This window comes from Bubalus bubalis, chromosome 4, assembly GCF_019923935.1.
Source record: "Bubalus bubalis isolate 160015118507 breed Murrah chromosome 4, NDDB_SH_1, whole genome shotgun sequence".
Taxonomy (NCBI): Eukaryota; Metazoa; Chordata; class Mammalia; order Artiodactyla; family Bovidae; genus Bubalus; species Bubalus bubalis.
The window spans coordinates 44,537,144-44,548,494 of NC_059160.1; the positions used below are offsets into that span (position 1 = coordinate 44,537,144).

Genomic DNA, 11,351 nt, shown 5'->3' on the forward strand with positions numbered 1-11,351 from the left:
AGTGAAGTCGCTCAGTCGTGTTTGACTCTTAGCGACCCCATGGACTGCAGCCTACCAGGCAACTCCGTCCATGGGATTTTCCAGGCAAGAGTACTGGAGTGGGGTGCCATTGCGACCTACCCTCAATCCATATGCTGGAGTCCTAACCCCCAGGACATCAGAATGTGTCCTTATTTGAAGACAGAGGCTTTTTAGAGGTAATCAATTTAAAATGAGGTCACTATGGGTCAAATGAGGTCAAAATCAACCCCTAATGCAATATAACTGGTATCCTTATGAAAAGAGGAAATTTGGAAGCAGGCACATCCTTATAAAAAGAGGAAACTTGGAGATAGACAAACATACAGAGAGAACACTCTGTGAATATAAACACCATCTACAAGCCAAGGAGAGAGGCCAGGAACAGACCCTTCCTTCTTGGCCCTTGAAGGAAATAGTCCTGCCAACAGCTTGGCTTTAGCCTTTGGCCTCCAGAGTTAAGAAAGATTTTAGTTGGTTGAGCTACGCAGTCTATGCTACGGTGTTAAGGTGGCCCCAGAAAACTGTGATTCCCGTCTAGCTCTGACTCAAACTTGCCCTCCCTGGAGGACACCTGCTTCCTCTGCAGCTCTCTCTGGTGGAGGAATTTTTTCTCCCAATCCATCCCCTACTCATCTGAAGTTCACAGCATCAGATTCTACCTGACTCCCTTCTGTGTTCCCTGGCATCTGCCAACATTCCAATTGACCCCTTGCCGGGGTCCAGCCCGGCTGAATCCAGGGATTCCCTCGGGAGGACGGCGTCGGCGAAAGAATAGATAAAGAGATAGGGAAAGAATTTTGCAGTTAAGAAAATAGAGGAGAGAAAAGAGGCTGATATTCCTTGGTTTATGCAGAAAGCCAATAAAGCCCCAGCATGGGACTTGCTCTGTTCACGTAGGCCGCAGGTGCCTTCTCAAATCGCGGAAGGTGCCCCACCTTAGGCACCTTCTCGAGTGGGTCTTAGAAGCCCAGGCAGGAAAGTGAACGCAGAGAGCCCCTGCGCTCCAGGGAAATCAGCCTGAAAAGGAAAAGGAAAGAGAAAGAACGACATGGGGAGACCAAGCTTCGGTGAGCAAGGCCCGCACTTTATTTTCCAAAGTAGTTTTTATACCTTAAGTTGTGCATAGAGGATAATGGGGGAAGGGGTAGAGTCCTGCAAGGTCAGCAGTCCTTGATCCTTATCGAAGCCAGGCTTTCTTTCTGCAAACTTATCATATGCAAACATTTTAGGTGATTTACATCATCTTCTGGCCAGGAGGCCTGTTAACATTTTATGACCCTTTCTTCAGAAAACTTATTTTTCTCTAAAGGTGATTATTCTAAAGTCAGGCGCCACCTTCTGAAAGCATGAGATAAAGTTGCATTCCTATAGGGCAAAAGTGTGGTGGGCTATAACAAGAAAAGAATTAACTCAAGGGTCCAAGGTTACAAACATTAAAGCTACTACTTACATTTCTATACACCAACTATATTAATCAACACACTCCCAGGGACACAGTAGGTAAGGGATATGGAAACTTGGCAGCAAGCATTAGCTCAACAAAGAAATCCTCTACTAGTTCTATTCTCTGAGAAGCTCTGCATTGTTAGAATATCTTAAGATTCTCATGCCTCTTGTGGTTGGGAGGCTGTGAATATGAACAAACCTGTCAGGCAAGCTAGAAAGTCATCAGAGGGGTTTGAACTGAAACATTCCTATTATGCCCAGGAGACTTATTAACTAGAGTTTTAAGTTGATTTTCTTACAGAGAAAGGTGGTCGGGGATAGCTCCCCATTAATGTCAGAAGAGTTGGTGAAAGTCATGAAATAGTAAAACAGATTCTGGTTTGGGGGTAGATGCTCAGGCAGGCCCAGAGGGGCACCCCCTCGAGTTCTGGCTTGCCTTGCCCACCAGAACCCTCCCACATGACCTTGTCATGGGTGGGGACTCCCGTGCTGGCTCCTGGCAGCCCCTGTCAATCACTGATGGCTCGAGGACCTGGCTTGCTGTCTTCTTCCCTTCACATCATTTCCAAGATCGATCCATCCAGCACCTCGGCCCCTTGAGTGGCAGGGCTGTGGTTCAGAGTCTTTGTTTCCTTCTACAATCCCACAGCCAACAGGTGAAGCATCCGGATTCTGGAGTTAATCTACCTGGGGTTGATTTCTGTCACTGCCACCTAGAGCTGAGTCCTCAGGCACATCTAACCTCTCTGTGTATCAGTGTCTTTGCTTATAAAGTGAGAATAAGACTAGCATCTACTTTATGAAGTTGTTTTGAAGACTAAATGAGAAAAGACAAATAAACTATATGCCACAAAATAAACTCATAATAAATGCTAATATTGGGGCTTCACTGGTAGTCTCATGGTTAAGACTCTATGCTTCCAATGCAAGGGGCATGGGTTCAATCCCTGGTCAGGGAACTAAGATCCTTATACCATGGGATCTTAGTGGTATCACATGCTGTATCATGCGGCCCCCTAAAATTGGTAGTATTAGTATTAGTATTAATATTAGTATATCCTGGAAATAAAAGCAGTCTAGCAGGTAGAACTTTGTAACCCAAGAGGATGATAGCAGAATGAGAGGAACAAGCCAAGAAATTGTTTACTTGATTATATACTATATTCTTTATATACCGGTTACTTTATATATTGATGGTAGAAACAAGTATGTAATACAGACTTTCTAAGTCTCAAACAGTGACAATGCAATAAACAGAATTAACTCAGTGTATAAGTCAAGGTCCAATCCAGAGACAGAAATTACATGATTTGACTTTGCTATATATACAGCAGAAATTAACACAATGTTGTAAATCAACTCTACTTCAATAAAAGAATTTTTTTAATTACATGATTTATTTAACAGAGAGAATTTGACATAAATAATTGTTTAATATGAAGTTGGTAACTGAAAGTTTAAAAAGAGAGACAGAGAATTTAAGATGTCATGGAGGTAGCAACTGTAGGATGTAGTTACCAGCCTGAGGTCTGGGAGAACAAAGGGGAGAGTCTGGCATAATAAAAACTTAGAAATTGGGAGAAGGGACCCCATTAAGGCCAAGTTCAGACCTTCGAAGAGACAACATTGTCAGCACGTGCTAGTGTCTAGGGAGGTGGGGGGCAGAATTGCCCAGAGAAACTGGTATTGCCAGGGCTGGAAAAAATGGCAAATAGATAGGAAAGAATTGCCACTGGTGGGGTGAGGTGGAGTTCCCAAAGCGAGGCTCATTAGAATAGCGAGGAGGCAGGAAGGAGCAAGTCCTTTCTGCCTCCTCCAGCCTCACAGCATCTCTCTTGCATTCCCACCAACAGACACTAAGAGGGAACCAACTGAAAGAGCAGAAATGTGGCTGGGAAGTCTCAGGACTCACATGGCAACAAAGCGGAGAACAGAAGGAGCTAAGAGACAATAGCTTAATAATCAGTACAGGTGAGTTATAGATATGGGATAAAAATAAGGAAATGGGGTGGTTGGTTTGGAAGGGGCTGGGTTATCCAATAAAATGATAAACTTCATAATTCACACCAATACATGTGTACTTATAATGGCAATTTTTGTCCTATATATTTATTATGCATTTGAAGGATATACAATTTAGAAAAATCTTCCATAACCACCCCCCAACACCCAGAAAAAATACCCTGCTGGATTCCTATGACTAAGCTGATCAGGGAATACCTTGTTTTGCTTTATTTATTTTTTTAAATATTTATTTCATATTGGAGTAGGCTTCCCAGGTGGCTCAGGGGTTAAAAAAAAAAAAAAAATCCACCTGCCAATGCAGGAGACATGGGTATCTTGATCTCTGGGTCAGGAAAATCCCCTGGCAAAGGAAATGGCAACCCACTCCAGTGTTCTTGCCTGGAGAATCCCATGGACAGAGAAGCCTGGTGGGCTACAGTCCATTGGGTTGCAAAAGAGGTCTACAATACTGAGTGACTAAACAACAACAACAGAGTTCATTAGCAATATTGTGTTAGTTTCAAGTGTACAGCAAAGTGATTCAGTTATACACATACGTGTATTTATTCTTTTTCAAATTCTTTTCCCATTTAGGTTATTACAGATTGCTGAGCAGAGTTCCCTGTACAATACAGTAGGTCTTTGTTAGTTATCTATGCCTTTGTTTTTTTTCTGAGAGCCACTGAGTGACATTCTTCCAGAATTTAAAAAGCAGATCACACCTCCCAGAGCTAAACTGTAATTGCACAGGACTAAGATGTGGTAAGCGACCTTCTAAGACATCAAGAAAGTGGCAGGCTGAGGGAAAAATTGTTCTAAACATGCCAGACACAGAGCTGATCTCTATAGAGAGAGCAGTATTACAAATACTTTAGAAAAACATGAACATACCAAGTAACGATTCATAAGGAAGAAATGTAAATGCCCCATAAATGTGAAAAAAAAGGTTAACCAAGAAAATGCAATGTCATACCATTTTCTCAGTAAGAATAATAGACTGAAAAAAAATACTAGTATTCAGTGTTGTCAAAAGTTAGTAAAAGAAGAGGAACTCAAATTCTTGCACGCTATTGGTGAGAGTATTGCAAACTTTCAGTGGGGCTACTTGTTAAGTATCAGTAGCTTTAAGTAAAGCTATGTATATCCTTTCACCCAGATATTTCACTTCTGGGAATTTATTTGAAAGAGATACTTAAAGAGAAGTACACGGGCTTGTACCAGGAAGTTTTTTTGTTTTTATTTTTGTCCATGCCATGTGGCATATGAGATCTTAGTTCCCCAATCAGGGATCAAACTTGAGCCCTCTGCATGAAAAGCATGGAGTTTTAACCACCAAATCACTAGAGAAATCCCAGGAAGTTCTTTGAAGTGCTTTTTATAGCAAAAAAGAGAAAGAAAATAAAAGAGAAAAGGAAACCATCTAAACATTAAATGAGAATGTCAGTTACATAAGTTATGGAACATACACAACCATGAAAAGATGTTCTCAATGTATTGTTAAGTAAAAATGCTGGTTGAAAAATAATATTTGATCTAATTTTTGTCCCCAAATTATACTTATGCAACTATAAAAGGAAATTTAAATATAAAAATGTAAAAGGAAAAGACTGGAAGAGCCTATGCTAAAAAATGTCAAAATTTTTTTCTCTGGCTAGGACTATGGGCGATTTTTGGTTACTTCTTTGCTTAGCTGTAATTTCTAATTTTTCAACATGTATTGTTTATGAACAGGGCAAGAAAAGAGAAGTGAAAGCTTACTGGTCACTGAAACTGCTAGAATACTTAAAGACAGTTATACCATCAGGAAGGACATGAGGAGCCCTTGGAAGGGCACATGGACAAGGGTGATGGTTGGTGTGGATTGGAAGCCGGTAGCCTCATCTGCTTAACCAAGGAGATTCTGACACTAGACCAGAAGTAAAAATAAATTGTCAAACTTGTTCCAAACACGGCAAACATCCGCAATTCAAGAAGAGAAGAATTAGAGCAAACCTCTGTCTAACACATCTCGTCGAGAAACCCAGGAATGGTGCAGTCCTTGAGTTCCACAGGAGAAAATATGTCATCTCAAAAATTAAGGAAAAATGTTGGAAGGAACTGAAGCATTCAAATAATTGGATTTCAAAAATAAAGGCAAATACTTCTTATCTCATGGTAAGATAAGAAGTATTGAAAAGGCGGAGACAGAACTGCCTAGGTTCAAATCCTACTGTCAGCAGGACTTCAGACAAGTTACTCAGTCTCTCCACACCTCTGTTTCCTCACTTCCAAACTGGGGATGCTATGAAGGTTCAGTGGGATGATCCATGGAATGAGCTTAGAGCCTGCCCTGGCAAAGTATGTGTTCAGTATACGCTTCTGCTTCATTATCCTGTATGTTTTTGTTTTATCTTATTTTTTGCTTCTCTTTTTTCCCCTTCCTTTCTATAGGTCACATTCTAGAATTTTCCCTAATTAATTGTGATTTGTCTATGCTGTTTTGAATGCATATCTTAGTACATCATTTTTAAAATTAAGTATAGTTGATTTACAAGGTCGTGTTAGTTTCTGGTGTACAGCAAAACGAATCAGTTGTATATATAAATGTGTGTACACACACATGGGCTTCTCAGGTGATGCAGTGGTAAAGAATCCTCCTGCCAATGCAGGAGATGCAAGAGACACCAATTCGATCCCTGGGTCAAGAAGATCCCCTGGAGTAGGATATGGCAACCCACTCCAGTATTCTTGCCTAGGAAATCCCATGGGTAGAGGAGCCTAGTGGGCTACAGTCCATGGGGTCACAAAGAGATGGACACAACTGTGCAAGCATGCATATACTTACATATTTATTCATATTCTGTTCCTTTATGGGGTTTTGTTTAGTTTTTATTTCATAACCATAAACTTAACTTTGCCATCCAGCTACACTTGGAGGGAGATTAGGAAAATGTGGAACCCAAAGAACTGCAGTGAGAGCACAAAGATTATAGGGTATTTTGAGCAGATGGGAGTGTAGGAGTGGTCTCCTGAGCTACAAAAGAACGGACTGGTGGTTAAGATAAAACACAAATCAAAGGCTTCTCTGGTGGCTCAGTGGTAAAGAATCTGCCTGCCAATGCAAGAGACACAGGTCTGATCCCTGGACCAGGAAGATCCCACGTGCCGTGGAGCAACTGAGCCCATGGGCCACCACTACTGAGTCTGTGCTCTAGAGCCCAGGAACCGCAACTACTGAGCCCACATGCCACAGCTACTGAAGCCCGCTCACCTAGAGCCTGTGCTCCACAACAAGAAAAGCCACCACAGTGAGAAGCTGGCACACTACAACTAGAGAAAAGCCCTGGCGGCAATAAAGACCCAGCGCAGCTAAAAATAAATAAATAAACAAACAAAAATCAAATTTATTTATTAAATCTGTCCACAGTCAGCTATGGTGACCTTCTTGCTGGTCATGCCATTCCTGCACCCAGAGCATGTCATGGCTTCCACAATACTCGTGGCCTCTTTCACCTTGCCAAAGATCACATGCTTGCCTTCCAACTACTCAGTCTTGGCACTGCAGATAAAAAACTGAGAACCATTTGTGTTGGGACCAGCATTTGCCACGGACAAAATGTCAGAACTCATGCTTCAGGATGAAATTCTCATCATCAGACTTCACACCATACATGGACTTGCCACCAGTGCCTTTATGGCATGTGAAGTCACTACCCTGGCATGCAAATCCTGGAATTATTCTCCCCAGTGCTCAGAGCACAGAAGTTTTCTGCCGTCTTTGGAACTTTGTCTGCAAACAGCTCCAATCTGTTAACAGCTTTACCAGATGAGCTATTGCTTCTTGGTTTCCATGTCCCTTATCTCAAAGGAGATGCAGCCCAAGGGCTCAGTCAACGGTAATGTGGAAGAATACAGTGCGGCTGGCCATGGCTGACAGCACCAGAGGCTCCAGGGTGGCAGCCTCTGCAAGGTCTCCATTGTGGTATAATACAGGGTATTGAATATAGTCCCCTGGGCCATACAGTAGGACTTTATTATTTATCTATTTTATGTATAGTAGTGTGAAGAGGAACTAAAGAGCCTCTTGATGAACGTGAAAGAGGAGAGTGAAAAAGTTGGCTTAAAACTCAGCATTCACAAAACTAAGATCATGGCATCCGGTCTCATCACTTCATGGGAAATAGATGGGGAAACAATGGAAACAGTGACAGACTTTATTTTGGAGGGCTCAACCCACTCCAGTATTCTTGCCTGGAAAATCCCATGGACGAAGGAGTCTGGTAGTCTCCTGTCCATGGGGTTGCAAAGAGTCGGACACGACTGAGCGACTTCACTTTCCAAAATTACTGCAGATGGTGACTTCAGCCATGAAATGAAAAGATGCTTGCTCCTTGGAAGACAAGCTATGACAAATCTAGACAGAGTATTAAAAAGCAGAAACATTACTTTGCCAACAAAGTTCTGTCTAGTCAAAGCTATGGTTTTTCCAGTAATCATGGATGGATGTGAGAGTTGGACTATAAAAAAGTCTGAGCACTGAAGAATTGATGCTTTCAAATTGTGGTGTTGGAGAAGATTCTTGAGAGTCCCTTGGACTGCAAGGAGATCAAACCAGTCAAGCCTAAAGGATATCAATCTTAAATATTCATTAGTAGGACTGATACTGAAGCTGAAGCTCTAATACTTTGGCCACCTGATGCAAAGAGCCGACTCATTAGAAAAGACCCTGATGCTTGGAACTATTAAAGGCAAGAGGAGAAGGGGACGACAGACGATGAGATGGTTGGATAGCATCACCAACTCAATGGATATGAGTTTGAGCAAACTCTGGGAGATAGTGAAGGACAGGGAAGCTTGGCATGCTGCAGTCCATGCAGTCAGAGTCAGACACAACTTAGCAACTGAACAACAACAACGAAAGTATGTATCTGGGGCTTCCCAGGTAGGAATAGTGGTAAAGGACCTGCCTGCCAATGCAGGTCTGAGCCACTTATTGGGTCCCAACAGCCTCGACAAGATATTCAGAGGAAGGGTTGGGGGGGGGGGGGGGAGGGCTGGGGCGGGCAGGCATCTGGCTTCCTGCTCCGGCCACCCCTTTGCAGAAGGCTGGCAGCAATGGCTCCTACCAGATGACCTCCACTTTCCCTGGGACCAGGGCTTCCCTAGTGGCTCAGGTGGTAAAGAAACTGCCATCAATGCAAGAGACCTGTGTTTGATCACTGGATAGGGAAGATCCCCTGGAAAAGAGAATGGCAACCCACTCTAGTATTCTTGTCTGGAGAATTCCATGGACAGAGGAGCCTAGTGGGCTACCGTCCATAAGGTCACAAAGAGTCAGACAAGATTGAGTAACATTTTCACTTTCTTTCCCTGGGACAAGGGGACAGATAGCACCACTGTTGGGCCATCACCAGGAGTCTTTTGACTTCAGGTGGCAGAAACACTTTGTCCTTTTCGTACAACTTTGGTCTCATCTGTCCCACGTTAGTTTGTTTTTTGGGAGGTCTCTGCCCTGCTCACTCTCCCAAACACACACCCTGATCTTCAGAGATTCTGTGACTCAGACATTGGGGGTTCCAGGATTCCAGTTGCTCAGGTTTCTGACGTTATAAGACTTTAGCATCCACAAGAACTGCTTCTCAAAGGTCCCAGTTTCTGAACAGGAAGGATGCAAGCCCCGGTCCAAAATCACCAAACATCCCAATGGGTCCAAATGCTGTTTATATCAAAAGGATGAAAAAATCAAATCAGCCTTATAGGAAATCTCCTGATGAATTCTCGACAGGCATGAGAAGAAAAGGACGTGGCTTATTAAAGTCCACTTAACAATAATAACCACGTCACCAGCACAGTCCCTGGACGGTTTTGTATTTACAGGACCAGATGGGGGTGGGTGGGGTAGGGTAGGAAAGTATGACCAAAGTGTCTACAATTCCCTCCAGACTCCAGCCAGCCTGCACTGCGCCCCAGTTCCCCGTGGGACCAGGGGCCCCAGCTCAAATGCTCAGAGTTTCTGTTAAAGCTTAGACTTCTTTCCAGGTGGTCTTCTCTTTGTTAAGTCAGTGTTTTGGAGGTGAGTGTTATATGCCAAGGAATTTACAAGTTAGACATCCTTATTTTCACAAACTCTGTGACAAAGGAAGGTGCTACTATCACAAACCCATTTTACACATGCGGAAACTGAATCTCTAACCCAAGTTACCCAACTAAGAAGTGATGAAGACAGGACCCATGTTTTCACCCATGCAGCCCGATGCCTAGCCTGTTTTCATGCTATTCCAGCCTCCCTCCAGCTGGCAACTGCTTTTCCCTTTCCTCCCCACGCCTTCCAAAAGTTGGCTCCACTCTTCCTTCCTTTCATCCATCCCTCAGTGCCCCTAAAAATAAGTCTCCAAACCAAGGCTATTGTGAGGGTTTACTGCACCAGCTTCTGGGGAAATGGACCATGAGCCAGAATTTCAAAGGAGGAAAGTCCCAAAGTTCACAGCCTGGGAAGAGGGCTCCAAGTCTCACCACAACAGTGTTTACCTGGATCCCTGCCCTGGCCTCTCTTTGCCAAAGCCAGGCTCGTCAATCCACAACCTCATCTGGCCCTATCTTTCAGGAAAACCCCTCTTCTATCACATCCATCAGCCAGAAGAGTCAAGGAAACATATTCAGGTCACGTTCACGGATCTCAGCCTTGAGCACTGCAAAGAATAGAAGTCACTCCCTCCCAGAAAAGCGGCATCCTCCATTTATCAGAGAAATGGGAAATGTCAGCTCTCAATCCTGCCATGCCCCTTCTGGAGCCAGGACAGAAAGACTTGATCAGTGTCACTTCATGTCCATGCATGTCCAAAGTGACCCAAGGGAGGGAGCCAATGCTCTCATAACATCATAGAATAATTAGTTCACACAAAATGAACCTGAAGTTGTGAAAACTGGAGAGCATGAACCTCCCATGGAAACTAACTCTTAAACTTTTTATAAATTGAAGCTGATTTAAAATGTTGTGTGAGTTTCAGTTGTACAGCAAAGTGATTCTGTCATATAGGTAAGGTGGGGGAAAATCTTACTAGATCTTAAAGTAATCATCTGTCAAAGGTCAAAGGACTAGGAGGAAATATTTTCAAATGACAGGAACGAAGACATGTAGAGTGTGAGGTTACAGGTGATTTTTAGTGTCCCTGTCATGTTTTTCTGTATTTTCTAAGAGGAATATATTGTTGTTGTTGTTTAGTCACTAAGTCGTGTCTGACTCTTTCGTGACACCATGGACCATAGCCAACCAGGCTCCTCTGTCCATGGGATTTCCCAGGTAAGAATACTGGAGTGGGTTGCCATTTGCTTCACTAGGGGATCTTCCTGACCCAGGGATCGAACTTGTGTCTCCTGCATTGGCAGATGGATTCTTTACAACTCAGATACCAGGAAAGTCCAGAGGGACTAAATATCATCTCTATAATCAGGAAAAATTACAATGAACGTTAGTAAAAGCATCATAATGTTTTAAAAAGTCAGGCCAGCTTCTTGACTTAGAAGAACTCATATTCACACAGAAGAATATGACACCTGGTATTGTATAGATCTTAAACTTTTGAAGAACTTCAAAATGTGTAAAGATGTCTAATTTGGGGAATTGGTGAGAAACGCTTTTGAGTGAGGTATCTACTGAGGCTCTGCTTTCTATGCTGTGCTGTGTTGTTCTTAGTCACTCAGTCATGTCTAACTCTCTGTGACCCCATGGGCTGCAGCCCACCAGGCTCCTCTGTCCATGGGATTCTCCAGGCAAGAATACTGGAGTGGGTTGCCATTTCCTTCTCCAGGGGATCTTCCCAACCGATGGATCAAACCCAGATCTCCCACATTGCAGGAGGATTCTTTATCATCTGAGCCACCAGGAAAGTCCATATATATAT

The 11,351-nt window shown here is 43.1% G+C and overlaps 1 pseudogene; it reads right to left on the minus strand.

The window, feature by feature from the left end:
- Positions 1–6,820: 6,820 nt before the first annotated feature.
- Positions 6,821–7,511, minus strand: LOC102413996 (annotated as a pseudogene).
- Between the last annotated feature and the right edge of the window lie 3,840 nt (positions 7,512–11,351).